Below are 12,997 nucleotides of genomic sequence, written 5' to 3' on the forward strand. Positions count from 1 at the left end.
CCAAGTAATAAAATGACATTTTTATCCATTAAAAGCTAATATTAAAATGGGTAAACTTGTCCTACGGGTAAGTTTTACTAGATAAGTGAAGCCGATTTTACCATAAGGCCTAGTACTTAATGCAAAAAGAATATTGTAAACTTAATAAAAAAAGATACTCATTAGCCAACTTTCACAAACTTGCTTATTGGTAAATAAACAGAACCAAATTAATAATTAGGGTAAATTATAAAGGCCCCTCGTACTATGGGGTTTATGACAAAGACCCCATGTACTTTGTTTTGTGACAAAGAACCCTTGTACTATTACTATGAGACAAAGACCCCCTTCCCATCCCACCCAAATCTTCCCACAAACCATATAGAGCCTTACTTAAAAAAAAGAGCTAAAATTGGCTCGGATAGGCCAACCTACTATCTGGATTGAACTGAGTTAATTGATGGAAGGTCGCATGCTATTTGATTCATAGGCATAAATCAGAACCTTTCTCGCAAGTTTTGCACCGATAATTCATTTCAATACTGTAACGTTTGGGGTTATAGAGCAATTACCAATGTAGCTAATTTGGTTGCATTTTCCAACACTTAGATTAGATATCCTGACAGATTTGATAGACTTGAGACTGCACCTTAGCTGGATTTTCTGCACCATTAACCACCAGATTGCATATTCAATACCAAATAGCTGAACAGAGTTTATTTTTCATTGTCTTAAGAAAGAAGTAAACCTCCAATCATTATTTTGATGGGCTGATTCTATCCATGCTGGTTTGACTCTGGAAGCTTTTATCCAGGGGGAGATGATGGTTTTTACACTATGGTTGGAGAAGGATTAGGTGCAGGATATAATATAAATGTTCCTTGGGAGCATGGGCGATGTGGTGATGCAGACTACCTGGCAGTTTGGGACTATATTTTGATTCCTGTTGCCAGTGATTTTAATCTAGACATTATCCTAATCTCTGGTGGATTTGATGCAGGTTTGCTCTAGTCATGATAACTACTAAATCTTCACATTTCTCAGGGCCACCGTTATATTCGATGAGACCTAGGACCTTTTCATTTACTTGCCAATGGTGAAAACAATCCCTTATTTTTTCAGAAGAACAAATCGATGATGATTTTTTTCTGCTTTCTGTATTTTATTTTGTATTGTATTTATATTGGGAGGCTTATTATCTATGTAACCATTGAAAATGTTACTTGATAATGATGCATTCCGTTTGTCAATTCTTTCTAGGAAAACTGTTAAATTTGGGTAATACATGAGTTGTAGTTGCCTCTGCTAACTATTTTCACATATTAAATATCATCGGTCCATCTCTTGGAACAGCCACAGGTGATCCTCTAGGAGGTTGTCGAATCACACCATATGGATATTCTGTTATGATGAAAAAGGTTAGCATTCAATTAAGCCTGCTCTGTGTGTTCTCTTTCTAAACTTTATACTCAGATTTCAAAATAACTCATTATATTGCCCAACAAAGTATCTCTCATAACTTTGCACTCTGAAAGTTGTTTTGTGGAGAATTCTTTCTCTTGCTTTTCATTTGATTTTACTTTTCAATTGCTTTTCAGCTACTGGAGTTTGCTCAGGGAATGATAGTGATGGCTTTAGAAGGAGGCTATAGTCTTGATTCTCTGGAAAATTCGGTGCTGGCATGTGTCAAAGTTTTATTAGAAGATGAGCCTGTAATTGGAACTTCAGAGGCCTACCCATTTGAGTCAACAAGGCGTGTGATACAAAAGGTGATGATGTAGTGTAGCATTGGTTACTTCTCATTTACTTTCAGTATCTTCACTTCTATTCCTTTTTTGTCAAGTTATCCTTTACTTCTGCTATTAGGTTTGCCAAGAATTAAGCCCATTCTGGCTGATGAATTACCAAAGACCATTAAGAAGGCAACTCCCATTCAGGTGATACTTTCTTAACTTTTCAACTTTCAACTATATGGATGTGCTTATTGAAGTCAAATTTGCAAAATGAGACCTGTGACAGTCAAATAGAGCTGCATTAGCTATATGATTGGACTTTATATTGCATATCTTACTGTTAGGAATCATACATATATAAGTTTTCTATATATAAATCATAGAGCTGCATTAGCTATATGATTGGACTTTACATTGCAAAATTTTAGGGGGATGCTTTTCGATTAGTAGAAGAAAGGGAATAGATAAGCTTTGAATCATATTGATGAAGGTATATGTGTAATGTAATGGCATCTTTGGGCACGATCCATGGGATTGATTGAGTGACATTCTGACTTTTTAATTAAAACAAATGCACAATTTAATGGGGCATGAACTGAATATAAATCTGCAAGCAACTTGAACAAAAAAGGAAGTGCATACATGCTCTTAGGCTTCTCTTCCCAGAAACACCTTTTTCATGCTTCACCAAAAATACTAGTTTGCATTTCTGTCAAATTGTAGGCTTATAAGGCCACTAGAATTGAATTGCAGAGTGTAAACGTTTTCCTTCTTTCCCCTCATAAACTACAAAATTCAAGATCTTGGTTTTGGTTTTAGTGCCTTATCATAACTAAAGATTTATAATGGTAGCATGACCTTATTTAATTCCATCTTTTTTTGTCTACAAAAAAAAAAACAAAGTATACTTTTATGTCTTCTTAAATCTTAAGTGACATTTTCTATATTTATGTTGTTAATTGTTATTTCTGTATTGTCAATCACAATTTTGGGCTCTCCTGTCAACTTGTAGTTCAAAGCATTAAAGATTGCAGGAGTAGATGAATTGGTGTTACTATTGGCACGGCTGGAAAACCTTCTCACAGTCATCATAATCAAAGAAACAATATATCTTCTATGTGTACTAATGGGGACAATATGAACAGATCGGTTAGGGAAGATGAAACCACAGATATGGCGTTTACTGGTAGATATTATGATTGTCCAACTGCAGAATAGGGACTAATTTCTTCACATACAAAACTGAAGCAGGCTAACCAAGAAAGGACTATCAATGTGTCAGAACCTCAAAAAGAAGAACTCTTGTTATCATCATCTTCATTGTCGAAGTTTGCAGGATTAGTTGAGAGCTCTAGTTTGGTGGAATCACCGCAAACTGGTTATCTCTAGTTCGGGGCGGTGTTATCCCAAGCAGGAGGACAGTTGCTTACTTCAGCCAGGCTCTCGGCCCCCAAAATTTAGCCATGTCCACTTATGACAAAGAACTCCTAACAGTGGTAGCAGCTGTACAGAAGTGGCGCCCCTACTTACTAGGTCAGAAATTTGTTGTTCGTTCTGATCATCAGAGTCTGAAGTTCCTTATAGGGCAACGAGCAACCACACCTCTCCAACAAAAATTATTAAGCTTATTGCTATGATTTCGAAATTCAATACCAGAAAGGGAGGGAAACTTGGTTGCTGATGCCTTATCTCGATGCAGTCATGGAGAGCTGGCAGCCATCTCTGGGCCTGTGGTAGATTGGGTTGCTGACTTACAAAGAGAAGTAGAGGGTGACCCAGAAATGCAGGCTTTAGAAAGAAAATCGAAAACAGGGGAGAAGATAAGGGAAAATATAAGGTCAGGGATGGATTGATTTGGAAGGATGGCAGTGGTGATACCACAGGAGTCTGCACTCAGACAACATTTGTTTGATGAGCTGCATAACTCTCTAGGAGGTGGGCATGAAGGATACCACAAGACAATGCATAGGATTAAACAGGTTTGCTATTGGCAGGGGTACAAAAAACAAGTTTGAGAAAGGATCAAGCACTGTGAAGTTATGCAACCGTTACCGATTCCAGAACAAATCTGGACAGAGATCAGCATGGATTTCATTGAGGGGTTGCCGCCTTTGAACCATAAGACGGTGATCATGGTAGTACTTGACTATCTGTCCAAATATAGCCACTTCCTAGCATTACAACACCTATACATTGCTAGGGACGTGGCTCAGGTATTCATGGTAGAGATATTTCGACTTCATGGGATGCCGAAAAGCATCGTCAGTGATTGCGATGTAGTGTTTACAGGGTTGTTCTGGAAGGAACTCTTCCGTTTGCAAGGAACCCAACTTAATTTAAGCTCTTCCTACCACCCGCAAACGGATGGGTAGACAGAGATCGTAAACAAAACGTTAGAAGCTTACTTGCGGTGTTTCGCAGTGGACCAACCCCAGCAATGGTGTCGCTAGTTACCGCTGGCGGAGTGGTGCTACAACACCTCCCAACATTCAGCCACCAAGGTCACTCCCTTTGAGATTGTTTACGGCTACCCCCCTCCAAACCTTTTGCCTTGCATACTGGGAACCACCTTAGTCCAGAGCGTCGAAGATGAATTAAAAGCCAGAGAGAAGACACTGCTACTCTTGACGGAAAACTTGAATCGGGCCAGAGAATAAATGAAGAAGTTTGCCGACCGGAAATGGGCGGCGAGGGAGTTTCAAACAGGGGATATCGTCTTCCTTCGACTACAGTCGTACCGTCAGGTGACCGTTGCTGCCTGGTGATCCCAAAAATTAGCCGCCCGCTTCTACGGGCCCTTTAAAATCTTGGATTGGGTCAGGTCGGTTGCGTACCAGTTGGAGTTACCAAACGGATGCAAGATTCACCCTGTAGTGCATGTTTTATGGCTTAAGAAAGCGATGGGTGCCCCCATCCGAAGCCAACCAACTCTTCCACCAGTAGCTGCCGACTGAACCTTCTTTCCTCAACCCTGTAAGATTCTGGACTGACACATGGTTAAGTGTGGGAATCAAGCAGTCACGGAGGCTCTGATTCAGTGGGAGGGCATGTGTAAGGAAGACGCGACCTAGGAACCTTTGTCCCAACTTCAGCAGCAGTTTCCAGACTTTGGTCTCGAAGACGAGCCCGTGGTCAAGGGCGGGGGAATGTCACGTAATCGCCTGACGCAGGGGAATATTCCAACCGTTAGCAAGTGACCTCCAGACAACCACTTCAATAATGGGCGATCAGGAGTTCAGGACCCATTCATTCTGTTATGATTTGTGTTGACGTGTCAAACTCTGTAACCGCCTGCGGGCTTTAAATAGAGACGATTGAATAAAGGATAGCATCTTGAATCCAAATTTCTCTGAGTTTAGTTTTCGTTTGGGCTAACAGCATCTTCCCCTTCGAACGGTGTTTTCACCATAGCTCGGGGAAACCCTTGCCTCTCTTCTCGGTGGCAACGAGAAGAGGTACAAAACAAAAAATGGGCATGAGATTGCAGAAGAAAGAGAAAGGAGAGGATGACATGGGACGAAGTGGGTTTCCACTAGTTCAACAACATTCAATGGTGGTTGTTTAACCTTGAGAGCTGCGATGCCTAGTTGGAGACAATGGCGAAGGGCAGCTTTGCGTGGCTCTCTTTGTGTTGGAAGGTGCGAGAGTAGGATGTCTCTGGCACCACCACCATGTAGAGCAATTGCCCACCTCTCTCTCTCAACCTTTGCTCTCCCCTGTTCCACCGTCTACAGTGATAGTTCATTGCTACTGAGAGGGATCACCCCATCATAACAGGCACGGGCCATCTCCTCAAGTTCCTCAATGGATTGGAGGTAAAGTTTCACATCTTGATTGGTACGCTTGAGGATATGGTGGAGACTATCTAGGGAAAATAAGCTTTATGTCTCCCTCTTGGAGAGACTTGGTCATGTGATGACCAATGCCTGATCCACATCAAGGGTGGAGGTTGGGGTCCAGTACACGAGACTCTGTTAGAAAATGTCTAAGCAATGAAGTTTCCCTTTGCATGATAGACAAAATAATCCTTTTAATCCTTCTGTTAACGGACATTAACGGTAAGGGTAGAGTTAGTCAATTGTCAAAAATATTTAAATACTTTAAGACAATACTGAAATAGTAGAGATATAGTTAGTCAATTTTCTAACCCTTAGGAATAGTTTAAAAAATTTGCCCTACAGTAATTTATGATTTCTTAAGTTTTTGGGAGGCAAATGATGTAAGATTCATATTTACTTTTGATCTTTTAGTCATCAAATTAGATATTGGATTTTTCCATACATGGCATGGGTCCCAACTAATTTACTACTATATTTACACATTATTGTTTTCCCAAGATTTCTATAGTGCTCAAGCAATTCAATAAAATGCCACCATCATTATAAACTCCTAAAGAAAATCTAGGAATTTATCAACTACTCTTCAACCCGTATAAGTCTTATTTAATTGTATTTCCAATTGCTTTCATTAAATATAAGACACTAACTACTCTCCTCGAGTGATTTTCATAGTAGAATCTTAAACTGCCCATATTACTAACATTTGAAGCAGTTTCCAGATTAATGGCATCAGTAAACACATTAAATCAGAATTCACATGTTTGTTGATCCAAGTTCCTGATTGAGCTAATGATTTTTCTTTCTTTTTTTTTTTGTGGACGGGAAGTAACAGATATTCTATTAGGAAACATAGGAAGCATAGAAGTAGACTGATGGGTGCCTCACTATCCAAGATAATGGAATTTCCTTCACCTAAAACCAAAACATACGGTACAAGTTGAATAAGTCAACAACTTAGATCTCTAAAGGCTTGTGATCAGTGTCATGAATCTGCACAACTTGGTCTTGATTAAAGTTAAGCACATAAGCATTTGTAGGTTTCTGAGAATACTAATATTTTTGAAATAAATTAAAAGAATTTATTAATGATGAAATTAAGTAAACAAGAAGCATAATAAATACCACCCAAGAGTGAGAAAAAAAGAAAACATGACAAAAACTCCTAACATCATGACAAAACTACAATGACAAAACCAAACTCTATCCAATTACAGGCTAGGTGAGAATCAAGAAACAACAAGCACCCAGTCAATAGGACATTCTTTCTCCTTGTCACACTATGGCCTCTGTCTCTATTGCTTTTTGAGGTACCCTTGTCAACCTCCGTGCAATTGCTGACCCCCTTTTGAATCCATTCTGTATTTACTATTATTAATCACTGCTGCCAAGAATCCCATTTTAGTCTTCTTCCAACCTATACCCCTAGAGACCCATGGCTCCACCAGGACCACCACATCTTTCTCAACAACATTACAAACCAACCTAATAAAATTCTCTACGTCATCCTTAGTTTCAAAGAACCACTTCCGGCATCTGGACTCTCCTACACTTCTCATATTTTTGCAACTTTCTGAATATCTCCAACACAAAATTGATGCAAGTATTTGCAACTTAACAAGAAAATATTATGCAATTTTTTTATGTCAGGACTAAAACAATGTCAAAGCTAAATTTGAAAAGAAGAATAAACAAATAAAACACAAAGCATAATGGTGCAGCTATTGTGCAAAAGAAAAAGACTATAATGGTACATTTTATACGGATCTTAAACAATATGTACCTTTGTTGAAAATGATTCATCTTCTATGAAGATTGGATAACATATGAAACCAAAGCAATTAGATCCCAGATAAGAGCATGGGTGGTTGATTTGGAAGGAGGAAGAGGAGGAGGAGAATGATTTAGCAGTTGTCTTACCTTGCCAGAGGTTGTTTCGGCGACGGCAGATGGTTTGGAGTTCTACACTGCTCACAGTCTCTGTTCAGCGATGGCTCTTCGTTTGACTGGGGTTGGGAATGAAGGGGGTATTCTTGTAAAAAACAAAAAAAAATCAAACTATAAACCAGAATGGGAATCCCATTCCCTAGGGGGGTCGGGAATGGCCATTCCCCCATATGGTGGATTCCCATTCTGCCTAGAATGGGAATGGAATTCCCATTCCGGTCAACCACACTTGGAATGGGAATGGGCCATTCCAATTCCGATTCCAGGCTTCTATTCCCTTGAACCAAACAGACCCTTAGTTACGTCACTTCTCATCTAAGGGATTCTTTGACAATATGCGTAATGCATTTTTAAAACAAAAATAACCAAGATGGGCAAAGGAGTTTAATGACTTAATCTAACGGATGAATAATTGGATTTCTTATGCTCACACGGAGGTATGTCCATGGGTAGGGGTGGATTTGAGCCTAGGCAATTGCTCATAAACTATTAGACTTGAGCTGAAGCTCAATTCGAATTAGTGACTTGAGCTCGAGCTCGGCTCGGCTTGAGTCGAAAGCTCAGAAGTTCAAGCTCGGCTCGGCTACCTTTGATTGCAGGTCTCCCTTAGCTACTGAAGTGTGATGTTGAGGTCTCCCTTGCAGCCGAGGTCTCCCTCAGTTGTCGAGGTAACAAGCTGAGGTTTCCCTCAGTTGCCAAGGTGCCAAGCCAAGGTTTCCTTTAGCTGCTGAAGTGCCAAGCTGAGGTTTTCCTAGCAGCCAAGGTGCCAAGCTGAGGTCTCCCTTAGTTGCCGAGGTGACGAGCTAAGGCCACCCTCAGTGGCCGAGATGCCAAGCCAAGGTCTCCCTCAGTAGCCGAGGTGACGAGCTAAGGCCACCCTCAGTGGCCGAGATGCCAAGCCAAGGTCTCCCTCGGTAGCCGAGGTGACATAGGCTTGCAATCCTCACTAGCCGAGCTTTATTAAGCTTGAACTCGGCCTGATTAGCAAACGAGCCTATATATTAGGCTCGAAGCTTGGTTTAGATCGAGCCGAGCCGAGCTTGAACAGTTCGTGGCCACCCCTATCCATGGGGGAACTTGGGATGGGGATCTATCAAAACTTATATTGGAATTTTCTCTATAGATCATATTGTAACTCTGCCATTGTAAGCTTGTCTTACATTGCCAATCCCAAACCTGGATAAAGGAGGGTTGTGTCAGGTTGGTAGCTGGCACTAGAACTTTTGCCAAACTCTCATAAACATGGATAGGCAACCCCATATACTTGGGATAGGCTTGCATGATGATGATGATGACATTGTGCATTGTATAAGCAGAACTGGTCAAATTTTTTACTAATGTTTTTTGAAGAACTGCATGCTGAAACCTTTCATATTTGAGCTTTGATAAATTAGTCGCATTAGCCATAAGTTATTCAACACAAATATATTTTAATCTATAAAATATGGAAACATCGGTAGTTTAGAGCCACTATAGTTTTTTAGGGAAGTAATCTTCAAAATTTTCACAATTTGGATAACTATGTTATAAAAACAAGTGTAAAAGTTTAGGCCATTATACTCCATATCAAGTTCCAAAGGATTTTGGTTGTCAATCAGAACTCGTTAGATGTCCAATATGGGGTCCTTCTAGAGTACAAGATAATGTTAAGTGATGAAATCTCACTCTAGGAAACAGGTCATAAAAGAAAATGAAAATGTTATAAGATTCCAAGCACATCTAATTCAACCTAAACCACAGGGTCTTCTTACATAAAAGGCCCTCAAAGAGTAATTGCTAGCTTTTATAATTCTTCTATTTCTCCATTGTTTTAGTTTCACCTTCCATCCTCACCCCAGATGTATCAGAAAAGACCTACCCTAATAAAACTCTACTCTTCTCCACCCCCTTTAGCTAAGTTGTCTGCAAGAGTGTTTAAAGATCCAAGAACCAACTGATCAATGTATTCACTGTTGATGTTAAGTCTTGGCTTCTCTAACATGATGTTAGAGAGCTAAGGAATCTCATATCCATCCTTGAACCAGCCAATTACTCTCTGAATCACCCTCAACCTTGTTGATTTTCAAAACTGAACAAATTGATGCTTCAAATCAATCCAACATGCTAAGAAAGTATCATTAAGCATAAAGAAAGAAAAAGAATTACCTCTCTTCATTTATAAGTTGAAAATTCTACAATTTTGAAGTAGCAAACCACTTGGTGATTAACAAAGATGATCATATTTTACCTTGGATAAATCTGTTAGTTGATCCTTGTACCTAGTGACCAACTTATTTCGAAATCTCACATCAGACATTTTTAAAACACTTAAAAGGCAAAACTCCTTGACGAGTCCCTTTGAGAGCAGAATCTGCATTACATATAATCTTGGAATAACCCTCTTCTCCAAGCTAAGACCAAATATTATGGGGTTTTTGGAAAGAACCGAAGGCTTCAGGTTCAATTTATTCATGAAGAAATCCAACTTAGCGCTAATGTTCTCCTCGGAGATAGATAAGCAAGTAGGTTGCTTCCTGAACGAGCAAAGTATTTCATCGTCTGACCAACAGAAACTCTTAAAACTCCAAGGTTGACATCCCATGTAGTCTTTCTCAACCCTAATTTTATAGCTACGGCTCTGACAAACCTCGTGCTTGAGTGATGAAAATCCATTCCCTTAATCTCCTTGACAAATTCTTTAAACCGGATGTTGTTCAGAGTTACGTTGGTCTATTAAGACACAACGTGATCGAATTGGAGATACTGAAATCAGGCACACCATGACCTTGCATTGTGGTTAACAGCAAATGAGACATTTTTGTCTGTGTGAAGTGAAGTTTTCATGAAGTTCCAAGAAGGGATAATACACTTCTCTAATCGTCTTTGGAGGATGCCAGGCTCTATAGAGAGAGTATGTTAGTATGTAGGGGCTTGAAAGTCCAACCTGTCTAAGTCTAAGAAACTGAATTATAGGCTCAGAGGATTTCACTAGGTTATCAAGGAGTAGTAATGGACACTTGGCAACGGCTTATGGGATCTGGGTTTTGCTGAATCCCTGGTTTTCAAAGAATTTGAGCACTGAATTTGGTTTCTTGTTGTTTTCGAAATGAACTTTCTTTGCAACAGAACGAGCTTTTTCTGACGAGATCCCACAAAAATTTATTAGGTAAGAAACCGTGAAGGAGAATTCTTTCATGGAATTTGAAATGTTAGAGATGGATTTGAAAAATGGGTCTAGAAAACATTCTGGCAGAGTTGGTGCGGAGTGCCGGTAAAAAACATTGATTAAGGAACTGATTTGCGTATTTTGTTTGGTGGAAAGACAAAGAAACAACTATTCACATCAACAAAGTTCTGGAAAACTAGGTGTTTTACTTGTAAAATCATTTGGATTTTGGGGATGTGTCCCTTTATGAAGAAATGGGTTGTGGACTTGTGCCTAAGAACAAAGTTAAAACCAGATAAGACTTTATGATTTATCTCGACATAAAACGGATCTGATAGACCCGAAATTCAACCTTGTTTATACCCGTATTTATTGCATTTGGATGCTCACGATGACATACTCATAGAAGAATAATATGACAGGATCGGATGCAAAATTCGACTGGACATGGATTTGGATCTCATCATATACACATTTTTGGGGGTCTCAAAGGATCAGGTTAGATGGTACATTTTGGGCTTAACCCGAATTCGACCTAGATTGTCAATAACGGTTAACGGGCCAGGCTATCAGTGCAACTTCATGGGGGCTTGGGTTGGATTTTTGTAAAAATTAAATGGGCGCGACGTTTGGACCCAAGCCCCAGTGTAAATTGCTAATTCCGCCCAACCCGAGTTGCACCAATCGCCAGCCCACCATGAACAGAGCAGGCCAGGTGGACTGGTGGAGTAGTGTTAACTGTCAAGGCACCAAGTGGAGCATGATAAAATGATGAAGAAAAGTATGGAAAAGTACGGACAGACCCAATTTAGATTTCAGAATTTCATGGCAGATTTATAAACCTTCAAAATGTTAAGAATCCTCATTCTATACATCAATGCCCACTTGTAAATCGGCATCAATTCCGAACTGGCACCCACCCTAACTGTACTTTAGGCTTAAAAATTCTGACTCTGGGCTGAACCGTCATTCTCCCAAAAAAGCATTAATAAAAAAATAAAAATCAATTGGATATTGTAATCTCTAAATGGCATAAATGTATTGATATTTTCACAACTCAAACGGGCCAAACCCATTAGACTCATACCAAACCCGGTTGATTACTTGATAATTAATCTGCTCCATTGACATTCCTAACATTTTCCTTTATGATCCGACTAGAATGTAAATGGATTGGATATGTACCTCTACCAACTAATATCCAAGCCCACTCAACCATCTGGATGTTTCTGGATTAGATTTAACTGATCATTCTCATGGTCTATGGACATCTAATAATGGGCTAACGAAGTTGTGGGCTTCTTGGATGCCGCTGAGCTTGCATTGGACAATTAAGCCAAGATATCTTGGGCAGCGGGGCAAGATTTCTTGTTCGTTTACATTTTTGTAATTTATCCATATTCTTTTGATTTTTTTTTCAATTAAATAATAAAATATTATTTTTATCCATAAAAAATTAATATTTTGGTAAAATTGTCCTATTATCCTTTTTATAAAATTCTCTTCCCAGGTGGATAACTTTTACCTGGGAAAATAGAACTTCTTTTACCACGATGCCCATTCTCTTCCCGCAGCGGCTTCCTTGAAAGTTAGGAAATTGTGTTTAGTGAAAACCCCGTAAAGTCGAAAAATAATGTCATTGAACTGAGAACCCAACTTTCTAGTGAAACTTGTTTTGATAACTTCTCCAAAGCCACTCAGTCAAAGCAGATCAATCAACGTAGAAGCCCTCCCAAACTGGCTAGTGTTAGCTAGACTTATCTTTGACAAAGTAAGGGTTAAATCATTGAAACATATTGTCCGTGACCATTGAAAATTTAAAAGTGGGTTGTGTTCGATTTTATTTTGGTGCCTAACAACAAAATTTAAAAGATAAATCTAACAAATGGATTATATGCTCAGCAATAAACAATTCAAAAGCTATTGAAGTATCATATTTTTCCTATTTGATGGCAGGTCATCTTTCAAGGTAAACATTTAAGCCCTTGATATCATAATTGAATATTAAAAATATAAAATATAAAACACACAAAAACTATGAAAAAATATAGAAATTTTACAGAAAATATTTGACCACATCTCTAATACTTTATATTAATCATATTAAAAAAAGTGATAAACAAGATTTTTTTATTGATGATAGAAATAAAATATAAAATTTAAAAGTAGTTCAAAAATGAAATTGTTTTTTATTGTATTATTTAATTATAATTATGGCATCAATGTGTCAACTCTTGATGTCATAATAAACAATAAAATTTTAAATATTAATCACATAAAACAAAAAAGTGTGATAAAGAAAATTTGTTTTTATTAATGATGAAAATAAAATATAAAATTTAAAACGAATCAAAATA

The 12,997-nt window shown here is 38.6% G+C and overlaps 1 pseudogene; it reads right to left on the reverse strand.

The window, feature by feature from the left end:
* Positions 1 to 9,698: 9,698 nt before the first annotated feature.
* Positions 9,699 to 11,859, reverse strand: LOC148851763 (uncharacterized; annotated as a pseudogene).
* Positions 11,860 to 12,997: the final 1,138 nt, after the last annotated feature.

The sequence above is a fragment of the Nelumbo lutea genome, chromosome 5 (genome assembly GCF_056320005.1).
Source record: "Nelumbo lutea isolate HS-2025 chromosome 5, American lotus-T2T, whole genome shotgun sequence".
Classification (NCBI taxonomy): domain Eukaryota; kingdom Viridiplantae; phylum Streptophyta; class Magnoliopsida; order Proteales; family Nelumbonaceae; genus Nelumbo; species Nelumbo lutea.